This window comes from Bufo bufo, chromosome 5, assembly GCF_905171765.1.
Source record: "Bufo bufo chromosome 5, aBufBuf1.1, whole genome shotgun sequence".
NCBI lineage: Eukaryota > Metazoa > Chordata > Amphibia > Anura > Bufonidae > Bufo > Bufo bufo.
Window position 1 is genome coordinate 495,942,028 of NC_053393.1, and position 24,564 is coordinate 495,966,591.

Sequence of the window (24,564 nt, forward strand, 5' to 3'; positions counted from 1 at the left end):
GCTTCCTCCATACAGTGTAACGTCTCCTTGTGGCTGCCCCATACAGTATAACGTCTCCTTGTGGCTGCCCCATACAGTATAACGTCTCCTTGTAGCTGCCCCCATACAGTGTAACATCTCTTTGTGGCTGCCCCATACAGTGTAACGTCTCCTTGTGGCTGCCCCATACAGTATAACGTCTCCTTGTGGCCCCAAGTGTTTTTTTCTTCTAAATGGGCATTTATCGCGATATTTATCGTTATCACGATAAATTTCTTAATATCGTTATCGTGGGAATATTTTTGATATCGTCCAACCCTAGGCCCTCACCTACAATCTTTTACAGGGTCAGCTCACCAGCAGGCCATCACCTACAATCTTTTGCAGGGTCAGCTCCCCTTCAGGCCCTCGCTTATAAGGTTTTTAGAGGGTCAGCTCATTTTCGGGCCCTCGCATATAATGTTTTACAGGGTCAGCTCACCTGTAGGCCCTTGCATATAATGTTTTACAGGGTCAGCTCAATATCAGGCCCACAAAATTTAAAGGGTCAGCTCACCTGCAGAGGCCCTCAAATAGTGTTTTACAGAGTCAGCTCACCAGCAGGCCCGCACCTAAAATCTTTTATGGGGTCAGCTCACCTACAGGCCCTCGCATATAATTATTTAGATGGTCAGCTCACCAGCAGGCCATCAATCATAATTTTTCAAGGGTTTGTGATGCCATCCTTTATGTGTAATAAAGAGTGTATTGTAGTGCCAGTTCCTTGCAATTTTTGGAAGCGCTTTCACTTAGTGCATAGGCTTTTTTCAATGTAGGAGTCCCACTACCTGAACAATTGTACCACAATGTGAATGAGGCCCTCCATTATGTGATATACAGGTTGTTTCGGCGTGCCTCTTCCTTGTAATTTTTGGAAGCACTTGCACTTTATATACAAGTAAATATACAGGAAAGAATGTTTCCTAACAATTTTTCCTCTAAAATCGATTTTATCTTTGGTTTTGTGCGTATTAGTGTCAGTCTGTAAAAGTGGCGTACTACCCGGACAACATCGTTCCCAGTAGCGACCTGGGAGTCCAAGATGCATTCAGACATCCTCCCCATGCTTTTCCCGAACCATTTTGGTGGTGTTTCCATCAATTTAAGACCTTTTTCTATGAACCAGACACCCTCCTCTCTTCAGAGCAGGGGTGCCTGGTTTAATGCTCGGGTTCTCCCGTTGATTTCCATTGTGCTCGGGTGCACTTTGGTGCTCGATCAACACTAAAGGGTACCAACAATTTTGTCCATGTGTGTATATCTGCCCAATATAAACATTACAAAAAAAGGTTATAAAAAATAATAAAGAAACACTAATGATAAATTTATGATGTACTGTATTTCAGCCATAAATAAATACTGTAGCTTTTGTAATGTAGGTTTCCCTAAAATATTCTTGAACCAGTTGAGAAAGTACAGAAAGATTGCTATCATTCTAACTAATTGCCGGCATTAAACTGCCAAAGAAGAGTAAGGCAAGAGCAGTTCTGATATACTATGAAATATACATTGGTTTTCAAAGAGGCAATAAAACCTCAGACGGTGCATGAGGAATAGTAAATTTATGAATTGAATGTAGGAGGTGAATGCATTCAATTCAGCTGAAGTTTATTTGACTATCCTGTGAATAGGATTGTTCAGGACAGGTTTCACTGTATACATGTCCCTTGAAAACACACAAATATATGGTTATGTGTTAATCCATTTCATATTGTTACATGATATTTAATGTAAAGTGTTTTTATATCTGCTACTCTATAAAATATACTACATTTCTGCTAAATTTTCATTACAGATATATTTTTACACCTTTGGCACCTGGAGGGTGTACTAAACCACCTCTGCGCAAACACAGAACATCATATGGATGTTAAAACCCCCATAGCAGAGTCATAGCTACACTTTCTTTCAAAGGCCAAAGATTCAACTTGCTGTCCAAGCCCTGTTTAAATATATCCTGGCAAAAACAAAATGACTTCTTGGCACCTTCCTGGCACCAAGCACCTGAGCCAAGTCAGTACCGCCTCTTAACTACGCCCTTTGTCCATAAGGTAACATTACCGCTATATACAGCACCATACAACTGTGATATGGTTATATACATGAGGTCACTTTCTACCAATATGAATCAAAGTTATTCAATAAGTGCATCCTGACAAGACAAAGAGAAATTATGTCCAATTAGCAATTAAATTCAAATTCAAATGCTCATTTCTACCTCCCAGCAGCGAATTTTAAATTAGTGAATCAAGAGCAAAAATTTGCAACAAGGTACAGAAGTTCAATCCTGTACGGTAAATTTTTCTATTGAACAGCCATTCTGTGTCCACTTCAGTAAATGTGCTGAGGTGGACACACAAACTCATTCTTGACTCTCTCTTTCTCTCTCTTTCCCTGCTCCTTTGGATATGTAGAGGAATCCTGGTGTGGCTAGCCTGCTACTTCTGATGCCTCAGCGTCTTCTCTGCTTCTCAGAGGACATATAGATCAAATGAGAAGGTTGTGTTCATGTTGTGATAATGTGTAATCACAATGTTACACAACAGATCCAAAGAAAGTAGGATGGCATGACTGTTATTGCACTTGCCCATTATCCTCTCAGAGAAGCAGAGAAGACACTGCAGCTTCAGAAGCAATCCGTTCACCAGGGATCCCTCCTGTCTACCCAAAGAAGCAGAGAGAGAGGCAAGACTGAGTATGTGTGTCCACTTCAGTACATTTACTATGGTGGACATGAAAAAGCTGTTGAATAGAAACAGCTAGTGGCACTACACTAACCTTATTCCTGGAACATCTGGAGATATTTTAATAGACAAAAAATGCTAATGATAAATAATGTCCTTTATGTGACACCCCCTTTAAATGTCCTACTGCAACAGTGCCAATGCTCCCACTGTCTCCACTGCCATCTTTGTTTAATTTACAGTGGTGACATTCTATACCAGGAAGTGACAGCTTCAGCCAATCACTGCCCTCATTGGTCATGTGACATACTTATTGGAATCACTGATGAGTCTGATGATTGGCTGCACCATTCATGTAAAGGTACAGCACGTCAAAGACCGGCAGAGTACCATGGGAAAATTGGTGCTGGAGCAGCAGGGAATTTAACATTTGCTGCTGCACTTAGTTTTTTTGTTTTACTCAGAGAAAACCCCTTTAATTATTCAATAATGATTGAGGTCTTGATCATGTGATTTGAGCCAGTTTAGGAATGGCCAACACAAACTATGGGAGACAATGCTCAGGAGTAGAGATCTACCTTCTTCACTCTTAGGGTCCATTCACACGTCCGTATGTGTTTTGCGGATCTGCAAAACACGGACACCGGCAATGTGCGTTCTGTATTTTGCGGACCACGCATCTCCGGCACTCTCATAGAAAATGCCTTTTCTTGTCCGCAATTTCGGACAAGAATGGGACATGTTCTATTTTTCTGCGGAACGGAAGTGCGGATCCAGAAGTGCAGATCTGAAAATGCGGATGCGGAAAGCACATTCTGGCCACATTGAAAATGAATGGGTCCGCACCTGTTCCTCAAAATTGCTGAACGGATGCGTACCCATTTTGCGGATGTGTGAATGAACCCTTATAGCATACTTCTATCCTGGTCCTGGCTGAGTTTTTGGGGACTTTATAAGTGTTTTTGCTTTTGTTCCTTGAGTACTGTACATACCCTTTTCAATCAAATTCTAAATGTTTGGCATGTTCTAATTGAACCATTCTAATGTTAAAAAAAAACTAAAATAAAAACTTCTGGTCAGGCCTGAAGTAATTAAACTTCTGGATTTGACTACTTAATTTCGTATCAGCTTGTTTTACAGTTTATACATAGTGTTGCTCAAAACCAGGAAACCAAACACCTTAATTATCACTTTATTTCATTATTTTCCACTGTATTGATTCCAGACGATTTATTCCAGCCTCACCATTGTAAATATATTTAGTATTAAAAATGAAATCTTCAGGATTGATTGGGAAAGATTCAAACTGATGCCAGATGATTACACAGATAACAGTGAGAACAAGGCTGAAAGTATTGAGTATGCTATTAAAACGTTAATTCCCAGAAAATGTTAGCATGCTTCCTATGGGACCTTCTAGACCTCAGTGCTACAACACCTTCTGCATGGGATGTACAGTTGGGAACGTTCTAACTTCTAAATTAGGGATGAGCGAATCAATTCACAAATTGATTCATTCATCTAAATGAAGTTACACTTGTGAGGGAGGGTCACCCCACCTCTAGACGCTCCCTATGACGGCAGATTAGCGTAGCTGCACATCTCATATGGCCTTGATAATCCCGTACATGTGCTGTTACTGAAAGTGTCAGCGCATGCGTTGATGATATGCTTAAAAAACTGCAACAACTAATTTGCATGCACTGATAAACAAATACTGATACTCACAGCAAAAGAGCATATGTGATATTGTCAAAGCCAATTAAAAGAATTTGATACTGATGGCCTATTCTCAGGAAAGGTCATCAATATCAGATCACAAAAAATCAGCTGTTGGAAGAGGCTGCAGCTCTCCATAACTGCTTAGTCCTCTTCCTAGCCCAGTGACATCACCGTGCATTGGTCAAGTGACCTGGGGGTAGCTCATTCCCATTCAAGCACATGCACAGTGGGGAATTCTCTGTTAAGAGGCAATCCCTCACAGATGGAAAATTTGTTCAGATGAATGAATCGCTAATCATCCCTATTCTAAATTCTTCAGGCTTCCAGAACATGGTGGATGACATCTCATTGCAAGCTACAAGCTGCATGGCACCCATACAGTAGATGATCTGCAATGGTGGAGATCATGGTTGTCACCCAGATTTACAGGTAGAAGATTTAACAAACTTGGTTGAATATAATTAGAAAAGGAAATTCTGTGTAATCAGAAGGCAGACTTTAAATGGATTGTCCGGGATTTTGATAATGATAGCATAATAATAGCACTAAACTGGTACATGGTTTGCAGGATAAAACTTACCAGGAAAGATTAAAGGACCTTAACATGTATAGCTTGGAAGAAAGACGAGACAGAGGGGATATGATAGAAACTTTTAAATACATAAAGGGAATCAACAAGGTAAAAGAGGAGAGAATATTTAAAAGAAGAAAAACTACCACAAGAGGACATAGTTTTAAATTAGAGGGGCAAAGGTTTAAAAGTAATATCAGGAAGTATTACTTTACTGAGAGAGTAGTGGATGCATGGAATAGCCTTCCTGCAGAAGTGGTAGCTGCAAATACAGTGAAGGAGTTTAAGCATGCATGGGATAGGCATAAGGCCATCCTTCATATAAGATAGGGCCAGGGGCTATTCATAGTATTTAGTATATTGGGCAGACTAGATGGGCCAAATGGTTCTTATCTGCTGACACATTCTATGTTTCTATGTTTCTATAATATATCAATATTATATTGATGGGTGTCCGACATCCCTCACCCCCACGATCAGTTATTACCTTGTAGCTTGGGCACCATTCTCTTTAATGGGAGAAGCACTGCACAAAATGGGATATCTTTAAAAGCATCCTAAAATCTCATTGTGAGAGGTACATACTGTATGGGAATAAAAGGTTAAGGAACAAAAATAAACCAATGTGGATAAATAGAACTGTAAAGAAAGCAATAAATGACAAAAAGAAAGCATATAAATCACTAAAACAGGAGGGTAGCACGGAAGCACTGAAAAACTATAAGGAAAAAAATAGAACATATAAAAAACAAATAAAAGCGGCCAAACTAGAGACCGAGAGATTAATTGCCAAAGAGAGTAAAACTAACCCTAAAATGTTCTTCAATTATATAAATGTTAAAAAGTATAAATCTGAAGGTGTCGGCCCTTTAAAGAGTAATGAGGGGAGAGTCGCAGAGAGCGACGAGGAGAAAGCAAAGCTGTTAAATATTTTTTTCTCCAATGTATTCACTGAGGAAAATAAACTGTCAGATGACATGCAGAATGTAAAAATAAATTCCCCATTAAAAGTGTCCTGTCTGACCCAGGAAGAAGTACATCAGCGACTTAAAAAGATTAAAATAGACAAATCGCTAGGATTGGATGGCATATACCCCCCCGTATCCTCAGGGAATTAGGTAATGTCATAGCCAGACCCTTATTTCTGATATTTGCGGACTCTATACTGACAGGGATTGTCCCACAGGATTGGCGCATGGCAAGTGTGGTGCCAATATTCAAAAAGGGTCCAAAAACAGAGCCTGGAAACTATAGGCCGGTGAGTTTAACATCTGTTGTGGGTAAACTGTTTGAAGGTTTTCTGAGAGATGCTATCTTAGAGCATCTCAACGGAAACAAGCAAATAATTAATATGTATAAATATATCAGGGGTCAGTATAGAGATCTATCCCATCATCTATTTATCCCCAGGACTATGACTGTGAAGATGGGACATCCTCTGCGTCTGGAGGAAAGAAGTTTGTACATAAACATAGAAAGGGATTCTTTACGGTAAGAGCAGTGAGACTATGGAACTCTCTGCCTGAGGAGGTGGTGATGGTGAGGACAATAAAGGAATTCAAGAGGGGCCTGGATGTATTTCTGGAGCGTAATAATATTACAGGCTATAGCTACTAGAGAGGGGTCGTTGATCCATGGAATTAGTCTGATTGCCTGATTGGAGTCGGGAAGGAATTTTTTATTCCCCTAAAGTGGGGGAAATTGGCTTCTACCTCACTAGATAGTGGATGGAGCTGTGTACAGTAGTTCTGGCACCAACATCCAGCGGTACAGCTACCAGGTAACAGCTGATTTCCATGGGTGCGGGATCCTAGCAGATCTGATATTGATGGACTTTCTAGGAGATCAATATCAAATTCCTGAACAAACTTTTTAAAGAAATTCTTTATTAAACAGAAATTGTTGAATCATAGACCTATGAAGAGAAGGTAGGAGAGGAATGGTGTTCACAAGAACGACAGTTGAATTGATGACCAAATGATGAATTCAAATGATTGTTTCTATGTATAAATACATGCCTGACATTGGTGTTACAGACTTCTCCTCTTTTTTTTTATTTTTATTTACTCCTGGTTTTGGCTTCCAAAACTGCATCAGGAAACCTGAAGGTATGGCAGCACCCATAAGATCAGTCAGCTGTCAGCTGATATCTCATTTGGCTGAAAGCTATCACTCCTGATGCCCTTATGTACATTCCTGATTACTCCCTACACCATGGGTGTCAAACATGCGGCCCGCGGGCCGCATGCGGCCCGCAATGAATATCTTTGCGGCCCGGCTCTCTCCCGGCTCTCCCATGTTCCCATGTTCCCCTGTATCCCCATAGCACTTAAGCTTCAATAGCAGGCAGAGCGGACGGCAGCAGTAACGTCACTCACTGACGTCGAGCGCCTGCTCCGTCCACTTTATGAATGAAGCAGGCGGAGCAGACGCGCGACGTCAGTGAGTGACGTTACTGGTGCCGTCCGCTCTGCCTGCTATTGAAGCTTAAGTGCTATGGGGATACAGGGGAACATGGGAACATGGGAGAGCGCAGCGTTAGTTCAACTTAATAACAGGATAAGGATTCACGTTTATAAATACTTCGGTGAGCAGAGGGCCGGTGTATTGGGGGACACTGTTATGAGGGGGATCTGTGGATGACATATAGCAGTGTCATCCACAGATCCCCCCCATAACAGTTCCATCCACAGATCCCCCCACCTCATAACAATGCCATCCACAGATATCCCACCCCATAGCAGTACCATCCACAGATATCCCACCCCATAACAATTCCATCCACAGATCCCCCACCTCATAACAATGCCATCCACAGATCCCCCATAACAGCACCATCCACAGATCCCCCACCCCATAACAATGCCATCCACAGATCCCCCCACCCCATAACAATGCCATCCACAGATATCCCACCCCATAGCAGTACCATCCACAGATCCCCATAACAGTGCCATCCACAGATCCCCATAACAGTGCCATCCACAGATCCCCCATAACAGTGCCATCCACAGATCCCCCATAACAGTGCCATCCACAGATCCCCATAACAGTGCCATCCACAGATCCCCCATAACAGCGCCATCCACAGATCCCCCATAACAGTGCCATCCACAGATCCCCCATAACAGTGCCATCCACAGATCCCCCATAACAGCGCCATCCACAGATCCCCCATAACAGCGCCATCCACAGATCCCCCATAACAGCGCCATCCACAGATCCCCCATAACAGCGCCATCCACAGATCCCCCATAACAGTGCCATCCACAGATCCCCCATAACAGTGCCATCCACAGATCCCCCATAACAGTGCCATTCACAGATCCCCCATAACAGTGCCATCCACAGATCCCCCATAACAGTGCCATCCACAGATCCCCCATAACAGTGTGGCTGCTAATAAAGATTTATATGATTTTGAATATATTGGCCTATATCACTGATGAAATTACAGAACAGAGGATGCTTCCCTGTTCTAAATTAATAATAGGGAACTTCTCATTGACCAACTCAAAAAGGTAAATGCTTAATGAGTTTGTCCAGGATTAGAAAAAAGGGTCTGCTTTGTATTTTTTTTCCAGAAACTCTTGTTCATAGTCTGTGTCTGGTATTGCAGCTCAGTCCTTTCAAGTGATTGTAGCCTAGCTGCAATGCCAGACACAAGCTATATAATGGAGTGGTGCTTTCACTGGGGAAAAAGCAGATCCTTTTTGGGATATTATAAAAAAAAGGTAGATTTTTATTTTTTTTACAGAAACTTTGCCACCCTTGTCCATATCCTGGCATTATAGTCTTCACTTAAATAGTGATCGGCAGCAATTCCAGGCACAGCTCATGGACTCGAGTGGTGCTTTTTCAGGGAAAAGTTTTTTGTTAGGCTACTTTCACATCTGTGTCACAGGCTCCGTTTCGGTCAGTTATTATATTTGGAAATTCAGCAATTCTTTTATTTTCATTATTCTGCTCCTATGACAGAGCAGAAGAATGGAAATAAATAGTGCTGATGTGAAATCTTCCTTAGGGTGCATTCACACGGTATTTTGCAATTTGCAAAATGCAGATCCTCCAAAATACAGATGACATCCGTGTGATGTCCATGTTGCATCCGTTAGCGATAGTATGATGAGCAAGTGTTTTTTATTTTTTTTATTACCCACAAGCAGGGCTGGTTTTAGATAAAAATGTGGCCCCAAATTCTGTAGTACTGCACCAATGTCATATTCAGTCAATTCACAAAAATACAAAATGGAACACAGAAATAACTAAATTATACATTCACTACAAATGTGAAGAGATGAAGGAGCCCTATAGCTTCAGGTTCAATAACAAATTTAGGGGGTCATTTGTTAAACAGAAATACACCTAAATTAGGGGTATTTCTGGCGTTGATTGCGGCACTAAGGTCCTCTGCGACTTTTCCACACTCACGCCAGGTCTTTCTTTTTTTTATTTTTAGGAAAGGGAGTGATTTGTATTTTTGTATATCTTTTATATTTTTAAAAACTTCTTTTTTTTTTTACATTTATCCTATGGGATAATGGGGGTCATTTATTAAGACCAGTGTTTTAGACGCCGGTCTAAATCCCTATAGCTGGGAGTGGATCCGTCAGAGTTATGCAGAGGCCCCATTTTCTGTTTTAGACCATTTTCTTTGCCTAAAACAGGCATAGAAAAGGATAAATAAGAAGTGCCTGACTGTCCGTCCCTTTCCCTGTCCACACCCAGTGCAATCTGCGCCAGAAATATGGTTAATATAGGAATATTTCTAGAAAGTAAATTACCCCCTATGCCCTTATGGAGCCCTGCCACAGGGCTTGATAGGAACCTCAATATGACGTGCCTCATATTCTTCAGAAGGAGTAAGGTTGCCATAGCAACCAAATGGTTCCTGCGATCACGTTGTGAGGGAGCCATTTAGTCACCAGGAGTGCAGTGCTTCTGGTAATTAGACGCTGCTAATTGGCCAGAGCAACTGGGGTGAAAGTCAGTGAACGGTGATATATATATATATATATATATATATATATACACTGCTCAAAAAAATAAAGGGAACACTTAAACAACACAATGTAACTCCAAGTCAATCACACTTCTGTGAAATCAAACTGTCCACTTAGGAAGCAACACTGAGTGACAATCAATTTCCCATGCTGTTGTGCAAATGGGATAGACAACAGGTGGAAATTATAGGCAATTAGCAAGACACCCCTAATAAAGGAATGGTTCTGCAGGTGGTGATCACAGACCACTTCTCAGTTCCTATGCTTCCTGGCTGATGTTTTGGTCACTTTTGAATGCTGGCGGTGCTTTCACTCTAGTGGTAGCATGAGACGGAGTCTACAACCCACACAAGTGGCTCAGGTAGTGCAGCTTATCCAGGATGGCACATCAATGCGAGCTGTGGCAAGAAGGTTTGCTGTGTCTGTCAGCGTAGTGTCCAGAGCATGGAGGCGCTACCAGGAGACAGGCCAGTACATCAGGAGACGTGGAGGAGGCCGTAGGAGGGCAACAACCCAGCAGCAGGACCGCTACCTCCGCCTTTGTGCAAGGAGGAACAGGAGGAGCACTGCCAGAGCCCTGCAAAATGACCTCCAGCAGGCCACAAATGTGCATGTGTCTGCTCAAACGGTCAGAAACAGACTCCATGAGGGTGATATGAGGGCCTGACATCCACAGGTGGGGGTTGTGCTTAAAGCCCAACACCGTGCAGGACGTTTGGCATTTGCCAGAGAACACCAAGATTGGCAAATTCGCCACTGGCGCCCTGTGCTCTTCACAGATGAAAGCAGGTTCACACTGAGCACATGTGACAGACGTGACAGAGTCTGGAGACGCCGTGGAGAACGTTCTGCTACCTGCAACATCCTCCAGCATGACCGGTTTGGCATTGAGTCATTAATGGTGTGGGGTGGCATTTCTTTGGAGGGCCGCACAGCCCTCCATGTGCTCGCCAGAGGTAGCCTGACTGCCATTAGGTACCGAGATGAGATCCTCAGACCCCTTGTGAGACCATATGCTGGTGCGGTTGGCCCTGGGTTCCTCCTAATGCAAGACAATGATAGACCTCATGTGGCTGGAGTGTGTCAGCAGTTCCTGCAAGATGACGGCATTGATGCTATGGACTGGCCCACCCGTTCCCCAGACCTGAATCCAATTGAGCACATCTGGGACATCATGTCTCGCTCTATCCACCAACGTCACGTTGCACCACAGACTGTCCAGGAGTTGGCAGATGCTTTAGTCCAGGTCTGGGAGGAGATCCCTCAGGAGACCGTCCGCCACCTCATCAGGAGCATGCACAGGCGTTGTAGGGAGGTCATACAGGCACGTGGAGGCCACACACACTACTGAGCCTCATTTTGACTTGTTTTAAGGACATTACATCAAAGTTGGATCAGCCTGTAGTGTGTTTTTCCACTTTAATTTTGAGTGTGACTCCAAATCCAGACCTCCATTGGTTGAAAAATTTGATTTCCATTTTTTTATTTTTGTGTGATTTTGTTGTCAGCACATTCAACTATGTAAAGAACAAAGTATTTCAGAAGAATATTAAATTAATTCAGATCTAGGATGTGTTATTTTTGTGTTCCCTTTATTTTTTTGAGCAGTGTATATATATAATTTAAAAACAATTAGCCCCTGTCCCATATTGCTGCATTTCTTACCGCTAAGTCCCTCCTGCACTAAGTTATAAGTAGTCACTGCTGCTTGGCTTCTTATTTGTGGTCCTCAACTTCTGACAGTGCCTGACCTGGAGCTGCAGGTCTGGTCAGGTGTGTGGTTTAGCAGGCACTTGCCTCTACTTCTTAGAGCTCATGCACACAAACGTATTTTATTTCTGTGTCCCTTCCGTTTTTTTGTGGACCGTATGCGGAACCATTTCACCTCGCCGGAGCCAAACCATTTGAATGATGTACGGAGACGGATCTTACGAAGTTTTGACAAAGCGACTTCGGATCTATGATCTGAAGTTCGCTACGCTGAACACTAACCAATAACTCTGCACTGTGACATCACTGATCCTGTGCAGTGACATAACTATGTTTATTTTCAGGAATAGAAGCAACAAGCAGTTGTTGCAGATGCAGTGGACAAATATTCCCAATGCCCCATAAAATAATAATAGTAATATAATTAATATGCTAATTAGGGATGCTACAGATTTTGAATCAGGGTCTGAGGACTTCAGGCTAAACCTCTGGTATAAGAATTCATGATGTGAACAAAATCTAACATTCATTTTAATAAACCTACAGAAAGAATATCTATAACACTTCTTTCATTCGCTGGCCAGCATCCCGGCTGAGGTGAGCGTGGCAGATAAGCAGCTAATTACATATTCCTTTATTAGATAACTTTAATCATGTGTCAGGTAATACAGTAATTATTCCTAGACTGTGCTTTGGCTGCAAAGAACATTAAATCAGCGATCTACAGGAGCATGTTGTTTCTATCTACACATTCAGACAACAGCTATCCAGCATGTTGTCATATACAGCACTATACAGATACAGGAGCGAGTACAGAACAAATTAAATTAACATTTTAGCATTTTTGTTTTTTACTCCCTGAATTTCTGAGCCATAACTTTTAAACTTTTTTCATTCACATAGCCATATGAGGGTAGGTTTTGCGCAGGACAAGTTGAATTTTCTATATTTTATATTGCACACAATGTAGTGGGAGGTTGAAAAAAAAATCCATATGGGGAATTGGGAAGAAAAAATGCAATTCTGCCTTATTATTATAGGTTTATGGATTACCTTCCTTTTTCAGGGTCAGTACAATTACAGCAATACTACATTTATATAGTGTTTTTGCGTTTAAATAATGAAAAAAAAATAAAACTATGAAATGAAAGTTTCTTTGTATCATCATATTCTGAGCCTCTGTAGCTTTTTTTATATTTATGTCTATGGATCTGTGTGAGGGATTTTTTTTTACTTTTTGCTGGGTCATCTGTAGTTTTTAGTGATACCATTTTGAAGTGTGTTTGACCTTTTCATCACTTTTTATTCAATATTTTTGGGGTACTGTAAGTGAAGTGACAAAAAAGGTAAAATCATCAATTTTGTTTCTATTACAATGTTTGCCATACAGAATAAATATATTGATATTTTAATAGTTTGGGCATTTTGAGACCTGGCAATGTAAACTGGCAAGTAACATTTACTGTGATAGGCAGGTGGACACCCCAATAACAATAGAATTATACATGTTATTCACCCCAATTTGAGATTCAGGGCCTAATGGAATTGCTTATGTAATAAACAAAGTGGGCACCCACTAACAGAATAGAACAAGACAGGTTATTCACCCCAATTGGAGAATCAAGACCTAATAGAATTGTTTATCTATTAAACAAGGTGGACACCCCAATAACAATAAAATTTGAAGATTATTCACACCAATTTGAGAATCAAGGCCTAATAGAATTGCTTATCAATTAAGCAAAGTGGACACCCCAAAAACAGTAAAATTACACAGCTTATTCAAATATATTTGAGAATCAAGGCCTAATAGCATTGCTTATCCATTAAACAAGGAGGACACTGTTCAATTAGATAGCTCTGTGCAGTACACAGGGATTGATGCAAACTGCGCTGTCTCCTGTGGATCCATTTAGCTTCAGATTACAGTCCCTACACTGTCCATGTAGTCTTCCTATGCTCTCCCTATGCTCTCCCTACAGTGTGTAAAAACTCTTTCTACAATCTCCCTACACTGTCGCTGCATTCTCCCTATCCCATATTCCACAAGTAAAAGCTTTTAGCAACACTGATCCTAGCACTTGTCACATCTCTTCCTATGCTCAGCTCACAGTGAAGCGGCAGAGACCGCATGGGATGAGGCTTTTATAGGGGTGTGACCTCACAGGGGCAGGCTAGCTGCTGATTGGCTGTCTGCATGGCATTATGAGTGTTATCACGTTCCTGGGCTTCTTACTTTCAGTTTGTAACACATGTTGCTGCCATTTTAGGAAAAAACGATTAGTTACAACATAGCACGAGGAAATTTGGATTTGTTGTGAATCAAATTTTTCCTAAACTTAGGATCGAATTCCACTTCAGATGCTTCAATTTGCTCAACAATAGTTAGAGTCCATGAGGGTGGTTCTTAGGTCAGGTCATAGTATGAGCACTACGTCCTGATGCTGTACAGGAAGACCAGTAGGTTTTTAACACCCATGTTTTGCCCTAGAGTTTGCATTTTTATTTTGTCATATACCTTGTAATATTACCAGTGTCCATACTTTCCTTGTAGATTGCAATGATTTATGCAACACGGTGGCTCAGTAGTTAGCACTGTTGCTTTGAAGCACTTGCATCTGCATGGAGTTTGTATGTTCTCTCCGTGTCTGCGTGGGTTTCGTCCAGGTACTCCGGTTTCCTCCCACACTCCAAAGACACACTGATAGGGACCTTAGATTGTGAGCCCCATTGGCGACACTGTGATGCTAATGTCTGTTAAGTGTTGCGGAATATGTCAGCACTATATAAGTGCATAAAATAAAAAGGTACTGTATTTTTCGCTTTATCAGACGCACTTTTCCCCCCCAAAAGTAGGGGGAAAATGGCCACTCATCTTACAAAGCAAATACTAGTGAGCGCTTCTATTATGGAAGCGCAGACTAGTATGCATTAGGTGCCGGGAGCAGGGAAGAAGCGCTGCAAGCACTTCCGATACTCACCCTCCCTGGTCTATAACCAAGACATTCACACAAGGCAAGGAATATATAGTAATTTCCACTAGTAAACTACTGGCTAAAGCACAAGCGCTGGTAATTCCGATGGTCTACCTCACAAATATCTGTAAACCACAGGGCATCGTATGAATTCTGGATATCTACTCTTCAATGTTAGCGAGATAACCAGATGGTGGTAGCCTTCAGATCCCAACCAGAAATATTTGAAACCACAAGGCAGAGAAGGTTGCAATGCACCCCTAGGAACAGGTTTGGATTAAACCACCTGAAAATGTGCACTAAGGAAAATGTAAGCAGATGGAGTAGAACTGAGCCATTTGGAACAAGTATGCAGTAGAACCACTAGAGTAGGGGACATAGGGTCATGATGGACCCTCTCTTTCAACATCTATATGACCAATACTCACCTACTGCATTAGAATTAATAAATGGGAACCAGGATTTAAGTAGGGTGTGTGGGTCCCTGTGACTCTCTCTGTGTCTATGTGCCTGATCTGCAGATTTGCTACAGAAAGCATCTAGAGCAACATACAGGTCCTCATGCAGCAAAGGCAACACACAGGTCCTTAAGCAGAGATGTCTCAATTTTAGTGTTGATTGAGCACCAAAGTGCTCGGGTGTTCGGGTCGAACATCTCGGGATGCTCGAGTGCTCTACCGCACAGCACCCGAGCAAAATGGAAGTCAATGGGAGAACCCGAGCATTAAACCAGGCACCCCCTGCTCTGAAAAAGAGAGGGTGTCTGATAGTAAAAGGTCAGAAATTGATGGAAACACCACCGAAATGGTTCGGGAACAGCATGGAGAGGATGCCTGGATGCATCTTGGACTCCCTGGTCGCTGTTGGGAACGATGTTGTCCGAGTAGTACGCCACTTTTACAGACTGACAATAATACGCACCAAACCAAAGATAAAATAGATTTTAGAGGAAAAATTGTTAGGAAACATTCTTTCCTGTATATTTACTTGTATATAAAGTGCAAGTGCTTCCAAAAATTACAAGGAAGAGGCACGATACAACCTGTATATCACATAATGGAGGGCCTCATTCACATTGTGGGACAATTGTTCAGGTAGTGGGACTCCTACACTCATAAAGCCTATGCACTAAGTGAAACGGCTTCTAAAAAATACAAGGAACTGGCACTCCAATACACCCTTGAAAAATTATGATTGGTGGCCTGCTGGTGACCCTCAAAAACATCAGAAGCAAGGGCCTGCTGGTGACCCTCTAAAACATTATGGCCGAGGGCCTGTTGCTGATCTGACCATCGTGGAGTAGAGAAGTCAGGGGAAATCCAGGCCTTGTTCATTTTTATAAGAGTCAAACTGTCAGCATTTTCAGTTGACAGGCGGATGCGCTTATCAGTTAGTATGCCCCCAGCAGCACTAAATACCAGCTCTGACCAAACGTTGGTGGCAGGGCAGGCCAGCACCTCCAAGGCGTAGAGCGGCAATTCATTCCACGTGTCCAGCTAGGACACCCAGTAGTTGTAAGGCGCAGAGGGATTATTGAGAACGCTGACACAGTCTGCTGCGTACTCCTTCACCATCTTCCAAAATTTTTCCCTCCTTGTGACACTAGGCCGCGCATCAGGGTGGGGGTGCTGGCGGGTTTCATAAAACTGTCTAAGGCTTTGGAGAATGTTGCCCTGCTGTGTGTTCCCCTCGTCTCCCCTCCTCGGTTGCCCAAGGAACTATGTACTCTGCCACCAGCGTTGTCAGCTGGAGCAATTTTTCCACAAGGACCTTCTGGTATTGCACTATTTTGCTCGTCCTCTCCACCACAGGAATGAGAGATGAAAAGTTCTCTTTATATCGGGGGTCGAGAAGGGTGAACAACCAGTAATCGGTGTTGGCCAAAATGCGTAAAATGCGTGGGTCACCAGAAAGGCAGCCTAACATAAAGTCAGCCATGTGTGCCAGAGTACCAACAGGCAAGACTTCGATGTCGTCATCAGGAGGATGACTCTCAATCTCCTTATCCTCTTCCTTCTCTTCTGCCCATCCATACTGAACAGATGGAATTTAAATTCCATGGGTACTACCCACTGTAGTGGAGGCAACCGTCTCCTTCTCCTCCTCCTCATCATCATCCAATTTGTGCTGAGAAGACAAACTGAGGGTGGTCTGGCTATCACCCTGTGTAATGTCTTCCCCCATTTCCACTTCTTCCACATGCAAAGCGTCGGTCTAAATTGTGAGCAGCGAGCGTTTGAGTAGACACAGAAGTGGGATGGCGAGGCTGATAATAGCGTTATCACCGCTCACCATCTATGTAGATTCCTCAAAGTTTCTTAAAACATCACAGAGGTCAGACATCCGTTCCCACTCCTTGCTTGTGAACAGTAGAAGCTGTGTCATCAGGGAAATGTAGCATCCCTGGCCGAAAAGTACTTGTCTATGTGTCAGTTGTTAAGTGGACTTTCCCAGTAACTGCGTTGGTCAGGGCACGGGTGATGTTAGGGGATACATGCTGGTGTACAGCGGGCACAGCACACCATGAAAAAAAGTGGCGGCTGGGTACTGCGTAACGAAGGATGGCCGCCAACATCAGGCTGCGGTAGGCCTCAGTGTCCACAAGCCTAAATGGCAACATTTCCAGGGCTATGGCCTGTGGGTGGGTGGGAATTTGCGCTTGCGTACAAAGGCCTGGGGTAAGGATATTTGGATGCTGCCCTGGGACATGGAAGTGGATATGGTCGCTGATGGTGTTTGCAAGGTCCAGGTGCAGGGTGTGAGGCATTCGGGCCTGCGGTTTCGACAGGGGATTGGCCAGCAGTAACACAGGGGAAGAGTAGGCAGTGGTGTGACCCGCAGACACAGATTGTGTGACCCAGGCGTTCCGCCCACCTATTACTGTGTTTTGATGCCATGTGGCAGATCATGCTGGTGGTGGTGAGGTTGCTAGTGTTTACGCCCCTGCTCATTTTTGCATGGCACAGGTTGCAAATTACAATTCTTTTGTCGTCCGCACTTTCCTCAAAAAAGCGTCAGACTGCAGAACACCTACCCCTTGGCAAGAACCCACTGCCTCTTCCAGCCTGTTGCGGTGTAGCAGATCTCTCCCACTCTGTACTGCTGTCCTTGCTCGGCTTGCCACCTTCCCAGGTTGGGTCAGTGACTTCATCATCCACCACCTCCTCTTCCACTCCTCACTCTGCTCCTCCTCCTGACTTGTTGACCTAACAACAACCTCAGTTATTGACAACTGTGTCTCATCCTCATCATCAACCTCTTGAGACACTAATTACCGTTGACTTATTGGCAACTTTGTCTCATCATCAGCATCCACCTCGTGAAACACTAATTGCCGTTCCCCACCGTCATCTTCTTGTGACTGTGGATGCTCAAGAGTTTTGGAATCAGGGCACAAGATCTCATGTCCCTCTTCAAGCGGGTTTGTCGAGAGGCCCAAATGAAGGAATGGCGCTGAAAAGAGCTCCTCGGAATATCCGATTGTGGGATCACTTGTTTGGCAAGACTCTCCATGGTGGGAGGAAGGAGGATCAGGGTGAGAATTGTGTTGACCAGACTCTTGGCTACTGAGACTGGACTTGGTGGAAGACAGGGTGGTGCTTAAGCGACTGGTCTGACTTCGATAGCGTTGTCCTGCGCCACCCTGCAAACTGGGACATGAAGCTAGGTATCGTGGATGATTGTTTTTCTTGTGCTCTGGCAGCAGGCACAGTTTCAATGCGCCCAGTGCCATGGCTTCTGCATGCACCATCAGCATCACAGCCTCTTCCCCGTCCCTTACTGCTTGCCTTCTTCATATTAAATGTTATATATGCTTGAAAGTATATCACACAGGAGAAATACCGCAGATAATGTCGCTGATGTCAGCAGCGGGTAATATAAAATTACAGGTAATGTCATAGGTATTTTGGATGTGGAAACAATATACAGGGGATGTATCCCAGGTAATGTCACTGTCCGCAGCGAACACCGTCTATGGAAAAAGTACACTGGATGTCACATATATTTTTAGGATGCGCATACCGTACACAGGAAATGTAGCGCAGATAATGTCGCTGTCTGCAGCGGCCTAACTATTGCTGATGTCAGCAGCAGCTAATATAAAATTATAGGGAATGTCACAGGTATTTTGGATGTGGAAACGTTACACAGGAGAAACACAGCAAATAATATCGCTGATGTCAGTGGCGGCTAATATAAAATTACAGGGAATGTCACAGGTATTTTGGATGTGGAAACGTTACACAGTAGATGTACCCCAGGTAATGTCACTGTCCGCAGTGGACACCGTCTACGGAAAAAAAATACACTGGATGTCACTGATATTTTTTGGATGTGCACACGTTACACAGGAGATGTAGCGCAGATAATGTTGCTGTCTGCAGCGGCCTAACTATTGCTGAGCGGCTAATATAAAATGACAGGGAATGTCACAGGTACTTTGGATGTGGAAACGTTACACAGGAGAAACACAGCAGATAATGTCGCTGATGTCAGCAGTGACTAATATAAAATTACAGGGAATGTCTTAGGTATTTTGGATGTGGAAATTTTACACAGGAGATGTAGCGCAGCTAATGTCACTGTCTGCAGTGGACACCGTCTACGGAAAAAGTACACTGGATGTCACAGATATTTTTTGGATGTGCACATGTTAAACAGGAGATGTAGCGCAGCTAATGTCACTGTCCGCAGCGGACACCGTTTACGGAAAAAATACACTGGATGTCACAAATATTTTTGTGATGCGCAGACGTTACACAGGAGATGTAGCGCAGATAATGTTGTTGTCTACAGGGGCCTAACTACTGCGCAGTATTTAGCGCAGGATACGCTAAAAATAGATATTGCTGCCACACACAACAATAGTCCTTAAAAGGACTTTTGGGTCTCTTACAAGTTTTTAAACAAAAAAAAATAAAAAATTCACTCCCTACACTATCTTTCCTTTCTTCAGCACAGCTCTCCCTGACTAACACTAACACTATATAGCACTTAGTGACGTGTTTCGGCCAGCTAATCACTGTAATGCCAGCAACATGGCCACGGCATTACAGTGAAGGACAGTACTTACCTGCACGTAAGTTCTCCTACGCGTGCGGGGAGGAGACTCAAGCATTTCACTCGAGCACATGCGGTATTCGGCCAAATGCCAACATGTGCTGAGCATCGAGATTCTCGAGCCGAACTGGTGTTCGGCCGAGCATGCCTGATCAACACTACTCAGTTTCTAACAAAGCTGCTGCTTGCAAGTTGTGGTGCCATATCAGTACTATGTCGTCAATGGACCCCGAATATATTATTATGGGGTAGATATATTGACGACGTGTTTATCATATGGGATGGCACCTGCGACTCCTTCTCTGAATTTGTTACTTACCTTAATATCAACAATATAGGTCTCAGATTCACATATGAGAGTAACAGAGACAGCATCGCTTTTTTGGACTTACGTATTATTAAACGTCAGGGTGAGCTGCATATCGAAACATATAGAAAACCGACGGCCGCTAATAGCCTGTTACAGTGGGACAGTTATCACCCTGTAAGTTTAAAACGTGGTATCCCCAAGGGACAATATCTTAGCGTTAGAAGAAACTATTCCTCATATGAATCATTCCATCATCAGGCAGCCGATATGTGCAAGAGATTCCAACAACGGGGATACCCCAATCAAGTCCTGAGGGATGCTTTTCAACACTCTAGCAAAACTGATCGCCAAGCCCTGTTAGTCAGCAAGACTCAGAGTGCCAAAAAAGGTAATAATGTTATCAGAAATTATCATCGGCACATATGATTATGAAAACCAAAAAGTTAGGGGTATCCTAAGTAGATATTGGGATGTGTCACGGAACCATGAACCAGACGTACAACAAGGGATAAGTGAAAATAAGAAGGCTTTATTGAAAATAAAGCTGTAAAGCAAAAGTCCAAACGGATGGCGAAACCGAAGCAGAGTCTTTGCGAAGCCAGAGGTCAGGAACCAGAAGGGTAGTCAGACGAAGCCAGGATCAGGAACCAGCAGGGTAGTCAGACGAAGCCAGGATCAGGAACCAGCAGGGTAGTCGGACGAAACCAGGATCAGGAACCAGCAGGGTAGTCGGACGAAACCAGGATCAGGAACCAGAAGCAGCAGCAGTCTAGAAGCATGTGAACACAGGAGGACCAAGCAAGGAACTGAAGCCACAGACCTCCTATATATATGAGCTAGGCATCCAGCTCCTCCCAGTGGGAAGGAGGAGCCGCAGGGTGGGAGGCTACAAGAAACCCAGAAACCAAAATGGCCGCCAGCACATGTCAAACGAAGGAGAACAGCAAGAAGGTAAGACCATGACAGTACCTCCCCCTCAAGGGCCCCTCCTCCGCGGAGTAAAGAACGGTTTCTGAGGGAAGCGTGCGTGGAAGGCTCGGAGCAAGGCAGGAGCATGGACATCTGCGGAGGGAACCCAGGAATGCTCCTCTGGACCATAACCACGCCAATGGACCAAAAACTGCACCCGACCGCGGACCAGGCGTGAGTCCAGGATATTGCTCACCTCATACTCCTCACGATTACCCACTTGGACCGGACGAGGCCGAGGAACCGAGGAAGTGAAACGATTACACACCAGTGGCTTCAACAGGGAGACATGAAACACGTGGAGATCCGCATGCCAGGAGGAAGCGCAAGGGCATAGGCTACCGGGTTTACCCTGCGAAGCACTCGGAAGGGACCAACAAAGCGAGGCGCCAGCTTGGGAGTGGGCACTCGAAGGTTGAGGTTGCGGGTGGACAACCATACACGGTCTCCGACCTGGTAGGAAGGAGCAGGCGCTCGTCTGCGATCAGCCTGGAGTCTCTGGCGCTGCGCAGAGACCTCAAGGGACTTCTGGATCAGTACCCACGAAGCACGTAGGACGGAAAGGTGATCCTCCACAGCCGGAATATCCTGGGGAGAGAATACCTCCGGTAACACGGCAGGTTGGAACCCATAATTGGCCATGAAGGGAGACGTCCCAGAGGAAGAGTTCACCGCCGTGTTCCTGGCAAACTCAGCCCAAGGCAGGAGGTCAACCCAATTGTCTTGGTGATCGGAGACATAGCAACGAAGGAATTGCTCCAAGGCCTGATTGGATCGTTCTGCGGCCCCATTGGACTGAGGGTGGTAGGCCGAGGAGAAGGAGAGATGAATCCCCAACTGGGAGCAAAAGGCGCGCCAGAACCTGGACACAAACTGACTCCCCCGATCCGACACAATCTCCTTGGGCAAACCGTGCAACCGGAAGACCTCCCTGGCAAAAATCGTGGCCAACTCTTGTGCAGAGGGTAACTTCTTGAGAGGAACACAGTGGCACATTTTGGAAAACCGATCCACAATCATGAGAATGACCGTATGGCCTCGGGATGCAGGGAGGTCCACAATGAAATCCATCCCCAGGTGTGACCATGGGCGCTCCCCGGTGGCTATGGGTTGCAGAAGGCCCAACGGAAGGTGCCGAGGGGACTTACTCTGGGCACAAACGGAGCATGCCGCTACATATGCGGCGATGTCGGAACGTAGGGAAGGCCACCAGAACAGACGTGAAACAGCCCAGGACAGCTGATTCTTTCCAGGATGCCCCGCGGTCTTGGAGTTATGGTAGGTTCGCAACAACCGAGTGCTCAACTCCTCAGGCACAAAACATCTGCCGTTGGGTCTCCCAGAGGGAGCACCAGATTGAGCCGCCAAAATCTGCTCACCCAGGGGGGAGGTCAGGCTGGTGCGAATGGCGGCCAAGATCTGATTCGGAGGTATGACCGAAGTCGGAATCGACTCCTCCCTGGACAACTCGGAGTACTGCCGTGATAAGGCATCCGCCCTGATGTTCTTGGAACCGGGTAGGTAGGAGACCACGTAATTAAAACGTGACAAGAACAGAGCCCATCTGGCCTGACGTGGTGTCAATCTCTTGGCCTCAGAAAGGTAGGTCAGATTCTTGTGGTCCGTCAGGATGAGGACCGGAACCACCGAACCCTCGAGCAAGTGCCTCCATTCTTTAAGGGCCTGCACGATGGCCAATAACTCCCTGTCACCAATCTGATAGTTGCACTCCGCGGAAGACAGTTTCCGGGAGTAAAACCCACAAGGAAGCAGAGGACCCTCTGGTGTTCTACACTGAGGCAGAAGGGCGCCTACTCCCGTCTCAGACGCGTCCACCTCGAGGACAAAGGGCAACCCAGGGTTGGGATGCGACAGAATCGGAGCCGACACAAAGGCGGACTTTAGAGCCTCAAAAGCTCGGATGGCCTCGAGCGGCCAGACCTGGGAATTACTGCCCTTCCTGGTCAGATCCGTGGGAGGCTTGGCTAGCATGGAAAAGTCCCTGATGAACTTCCGATAATAATTGGCGAAGCCCAAAAAGCGCTGCAGGGAACGAAGACCACTGGGCTGGGGCCACTGTAAGACAGCCGAAACCTTCTCAGGATCCATGGAGAACCCCTCAGCGGAAATGATGTAACCTAAGAAGGTTACCTGGGATCGGTGAAATTCGCATTTCTCAAGCTTACCGAACAGCTTGTTCTCTCGTAACCGTTGCAACACTCGTCTGACATCCAGAATGTGGGCCTCCATGGATTCAGAATATACCAAGATGTCATCCAAATAGACCACCACACACTGCTGCAACAGGTCACGGAAAACATCGTTGATGAATTCCTGAAAGACTGCGGGCGCATTGCACAACCCAAAGGGCATAACCAAGGATTCATAATGACCGGTCCTGGTGTTAAAGCGGTCTTCCACTCATCGCCCGCCTTGATCCTTACCAGGTTATATGCCGCCCTCAGGTCGAGTTTGGTAAAGACCGTGGCCCCTTTAAGGCGATCGAACAGCTCGGAAATCAAGGGTATCGGGTAAGCGTTCTTGATCGTGATGCGATTGAGACCCCTGTAATCGATGCAAGGCCTCAACTCACCGCCCTTCTTTTTCACAAAGAAAAATCCAGCCCCTGCCGGGGACGAGGATTTGCGAATGTGTCCGCGTGAAAGCGCCTCCCTCACGTACTCCTCCATGGCCTCATTCTCCGCTACCGACAGTGGATAGACTTTGCCACGAGGAGGAACGGCACCAGATTGTAACTCTATGGCACAATCGTATGGGCGGTGCGGAGGTAGGGCAACCGCGCGCACCTTATCGAATACATCCCGGTACTCCTCGTATTCAGGAGGCAACAGAGAGTCCGAGGAAGTACACAGCAACTTGACAGACCCATGGATGCAACTAGCCCCACACTGCGGTGACCACGAGAGGATCTCGGCCGATCTCCAATCGAAAGTCGGATTATGCTTCCGGAGCCAGGGGTACCCCAAGACCACCGAGTAGTGTGGAGACGAAATAACCTGGAGGCAGACCGACTCTCTGTGAACGGCACCAATGGCTATCCCCACTGGAAGGGTCTCATGAGTCACGTGTGGCGGCAGAAGGGGCCTGCCGTCTATCGCCTCAAGAGCCAGTGGGGAACCTCGAGCCTGCAGAGGAATGGAATTGGCGGCAGCGAACACATTATCAATGAACAAACCACCAGCACCAGAGTCCACCAACGCCTGGGTCGTCACCGAGCCCCCGACCCAGGAGAGGACAACAGTGATCAGTGGTTTGTCAACACGGGAAACCGGGGACGAGGAGACTCCACCCAAGATCTGCCCCCGACAGGATCTCAGGTGCGAGCGTTTCCCGGACGGTTCGGACATGCCAACCGAAAATGCCCACCGAGACCACAGTACATGCATCGGCCCTCGCGTCTCTGGAGTACCCTCTCCCCCTCGGACAGGCGAGCAAACCCCAGCTGCATGGGTTCACCCCCAGACAAGTCATCCACAGGAGGCGTGGGAGGAGAGGGAGGCACGGGTGGGACAGCAAACGT